Genomic DNA, 4506 nt, shown 5'->3' on the forward strand with positions numbered 1-4506 from the left:
TCTAGTCTGAAGGGGGCTGCCTGGGGCAGTGTCCAATCTGGAAGGGGTTGCCTGGGAGGTGTCACAGATTGGTGGGGGCATGGGGGTGGTGCCCATCCTAGAGGGGGCTGCCTGGGGGGTGTCCAGTCTGGAAGGGGCTGCCTGGGGGGGTCACAGGTGAGGGGGGCTGTGGGTGGTGTCCAGTCTGGAGGGGGCTCCGTGGGGGGGTGTTCAGTCTGAGGGGGTGTCCAGTCTGGAGGGGGCTGCCCTGGGGGGGGTGTCACAAGTGAGGGGGTTGGAGGGTTGTGTCCAGTCTTGGAGAGGGGGGGTGTCCAGTCTGGATTCGGCTGCCTATGCGAGTGTCTAGTTTGAAGGGGGCTGCCTGGGGGTCCAATCTTGAGTGGGCTTCCTCGGGATGTCCAGCCTGGAAGGGGCTGCTTGGGGGGGTGTCACACGTGAGGGGTCTGTGGGGTGGTGTCTAGTCTGAAGGTGGCTGCCTGGGGCTGGTGGCCAGTCTGGAGCAGGCTGCCTGGGAGGGGTCCAGTAAGGAGTGGGCTACCTAGGGGGGTATCCAGTCTGGAGTGACCCCCACTGATGGGTGTTCAGTCTGGAGGGGGCTACCTCGGGGGAGGTCCATTCTGGAGTGGTTGGCCTGGGGGGGTCCAGTCTTGAGCGGGCTGCCTGGGGGGTGACCAATCTGGAGTCAGCTGCCTGGGGCGGTCACAGGTGAGGGGGACTGAGGGGTGGTGTTCAGTCTGGAGGCGGCTGCCTGGGCGGTGTCCAGTCTGGAGTGGGCTGCCTGGGGGGGTGTCATGTGCGGGGGGCTGGGGAGTGGTGTCCAGTCTGGAGGGGGCTGCTTGGGGGGGCGTCAAGTCTGGAGTGGGCTGCCTGGGGGGTGTCCAGTCTGGAGTGGGCTGTCTGGGGGGTTTCCGGTCTGGAGTGAACTGCCTGGGGAGTGTCACAGGTGAGGGTGGCTGTGGGGTGGTGTCCAGTCTGGATGGGGATGCCTGTGGAGAGGTCCATTCTGGAGTGGGCTGCCTGGGGGGATGTCCAGGCGGGAGTGGGCTGCCTGGGGGTGTGTCCAGTGTGTAGTGGGCTGCCTGAAGTGGGGTGTCCAGTCTGGAAGGGGTGTCCAGTCTGGAGTGGGCTGCTTGGGGGGTGTCCAGTCTGGAGGGGGCTGCCTGGGGGTCACAGGTGAGGGGGCTATGGGGTGGTGTCCAGTCTAGAGGGGGCTGCATGGGGGTAGTGTCCAGTCTGAAGGGGGCTGCCTGGCCTTGCGAGGGAGGGCCCGCATTTTCACAGGGGTGCAACCTGGGCTTGCAATGGGAGGTGTGCGATTTCGCTGGGATGCAGTCTGGCTTTGCGAGGAAGGGCCTGTGTTTTCGCTGGGGTGCAGCCTGGGCTTGCAGGGTGAGGTGCACGATTTTGCAGGGGTGCAGCCTGAGCTTGCAAGGGACGGCCCACTTTTTTGCAGGGGTGCATCCTGGGCTTGTGAGGGAGGGCCTGCATTTTCGCTGGGGTGTAAACTGGGCTTGCGAAGGAAGACCCGTGTTTTCGCTGGGGGTGCAGCCTGTGCTTGTGAGTTGAGACGTGCGATTTTGCTGGCGTGCAGTCTGGATTTTCGATGGAGGGCCCGCATTTTCGCAGGGGTGCAGTATGGGCTTGCGAGGTGAGGCACACGATTACACTGGGGTGCAGTCTGAATTTGTGAGGGAGGGCCCACGTTTTTGCTGGGGTGCAGCCTGGGCTTGTGAGGGGAGGCATGCAATTTCGCTGGGGTGCAGCCTGGGTTTGCAAGGTGAGGCACGCAGTTTCCCTGGGGTGCAGCCTGGGCTTGCGAGGTGAGGCGCGTGATTTCGCTGGGGCACAGCGTGGGCTTGTTGACATCGGTACTGAATGGTGTTTCATGGGTGGACGCAGAGGCTTGTGCCTGGTTTGGCCTTTAGCTTGCTTTTTGGTGTGTGTGGGGAAATGTTGTGGGCGTTCCTCACGCAGCTTGTTTTTACTTGCGTGATGGCTAATAATGTACCTTGCAGTCCATGAATGCGCGGGGGCTGCACATTTTGTTTCTGGCCCACGGCTCACACAGGTTCCTTCTCGGCGTACGGCCCTTGTGCCATTTCTGCGCCCGATTCCATGAAACGCCCCTATGTGTTCAAGTGTTGAGGGCAGTAGGATAACAATTGAGTAATGTGGAAATTCAGTAATGTGTTTTAAAGTACATTATGCAAAGGTTGCCCTCTAACTTGTGAATGTGTACGTTCAACATGCCACCGTGAAAAGGTTAAGGGCTGGCCTGCACACGCCTGCAATGAACTCAATGTAATTGTGTACTGAAAGGGTTGAAAGTTCCAGGTGCCATTGTGTCAGACTGCAGGCCACGTCTTCCCACTTAAATGTTCTGGTAAAAGGAAACATGCCTCTTGACCATATTCTGGAATCAGAACCCACTCTTTGCAGGTAGTTTCTTATGTGATTCCCTCTACAATCTCGGTGCCAGCAGATGATTGGTTGTTGAAACGTTGACTGATGAACACGTGTTAGCTTCCTCTGCTTGATTCTAACAAGACCTTCAGAATGATGGCAAATGCAAAAGCCGACATCGTTTCACCAATGGCTTCGTAAAACAATAGCATCCAGTACTTTTGGATTGGAGGAAAAATAACTTTTGCATGATTGAAATTGAGTAATTCGCTTTTTTTCATTTATAAAGCAGAACATGTATGAGCCAGTGACAGAGGTTAGCACAGATCCTTTTACGAGCAAACTACAATGCACCATAGGCCTGCTTTTTAATAGTAACATTTAATCACCAGATCTTACAGGGACCTAAGTGGTCTTGAAATCTACCATCTATAAACATCAGTTACACGGATGAAGGTTTCATCTCAGAAAGAACAAGTGGTTGTATTTTTTTTTTCTTTTGCTTTTTAACACACAAGCTGCAGTTTTTTAATTTCATTTTCTTTTTCTGTTGAAATAATTTTTATTAACAGATAAAATTACAAATGTTACAACCAAAGTAAGTATATTTTTCAAATGATGAAGCAACTTAGTACACTGTAATATGTTAAAATCAATAAAAAACATTTGAAACCTGAAAAAATATTTAAGCAACATTAAATTCTGATTAAATAGCAATAGAAAGTCGAATAATAATTACCTAATATGATGAATAATAAGGGGAAACAGACAAACAAAACCAAACAAGAGACGAGAGTGAGAGAGTCAGGGGAAAGGGGGGGGGGGTCAAAGTAGTAAACAATTATTTAATATGATTTAAATATTGTACAAACATGTTACATTTCTTATTAAAATTATCTAAAGAGTCATTCATTAAAGCATTACATCTTTCTATTCGATGGATTGAACAGATTGAGTTCCACCATAAATTGTATGATAGGTTGGATACATTTTTTCCAATTACTAGAAATATTATGGAAAGCAATTATAACGAACAGGTTAAACAAGTAAGCGTAGTCCGATTTGCTAATAACAGGATTAAGAACAGCACCTGTCATCAAATTAGCTAAAGTTAAGGGTTCTGAAAAGGAAAACAGTGGCAGTATCGTAGCCAATGAGGTTTAACCGAGGTGCGATTATTGCTTATTGAAAACTTTACCCAATAGTCCACCATGATGACTGGAAATTTCATTTTTTTTTTATCACACAAAATGCACTGTTTGTCTGGCTTACACTTTGTTGCCATTATAAAACATATTGGAGCTCATTTTCATGAGTTCTGTAATTTGGCAGCCGGGAGGGACACTTTAAACGGGTCGCCATTTGCACGGCGGAGTGCAGAAGGGGAGGGCAACAGGTGGCGTACATGATTGTACGCTGCCTTTTGCCCGCCCCTTTTGCACTCGCAGAAGGGGAGGGCAACAGGTGGCGTACATGGTTGTACGCTGCCTTTTGCCCGCCCCCTTTGCACTCCGCCGGGCAAACTGAGTAAACGCGGCTTGCCATCTATGCACGGCAGGTGGTGTTTAGAATGGATCTGCCTACTTTTTGCTGGTGAAAAAAGCTGCCAGACTACGTAGGCATGCAGGGTTGGGGGGAAAGCAAGTTGGGTTCCGCCCCTCCTATCCGCCATACAAATCAATGGAAAACCACAACTGGACCAACATCTCCCCAATGGAGTGGATCATCTTGCCATGTATGTAGAATTATTAAAAAACAGTTCTTCAAAATGATCCAAACGTAGTAGATCTTTTGCCACTGTTTGCTATTGTTTATTCACTTTTTTTTAAATACCCCAAACGCCCTTCCAACTCACCAGGTAGGGGAATGTCCATTGTGATGATCCAGTTCAGTTTTCCATTACAAAAATAAAATTTAAACACATTTCGTTTGTGTGTAAAGTTCCACCTTTGGTGCATCGCAAAGAAAGCTCACACTTGAAATACCAGCCAAAATCAGGCCTTCAAATCCTAAGAGGCTAGAATTATCATAGCCTAATCCATATAAAACAAATGCGAATAGGAAGGCGTGAAGATCTCACTTAAAAAAAAAAGAAAGCCTTCA

General features: G+C 50.0%; 1 pseudogene; it reads left to right on the forward strand.

Moving 5' to 3' along the window:
* Positions 1-3527: 3527 nt before the first annotated feature.
* Positions 3528-3654, forward strand: LOC138481838 (U4 spliceosomal RNA; annotated as a pseudogene).
* Positions 3655-4506: the final 852 nt, after the last annotated feature.

This window comes from Ambystoma mexicanum, chromosome 5p, assembly GCF_040938575.1.
Source record: "Ambystoma mexicanum isolate Mex_15411 chromosome 5p, UKY_AmexF1_1, whole genome shotgun sequence".
Classification (NCBI taxonomy): domain Eukaryota; kingdom Metazoa; phylum Chordata; class Amphibia; order Caudata; family Ambystomatidae; genus Ambystoma; species Ambystoma mexicanum.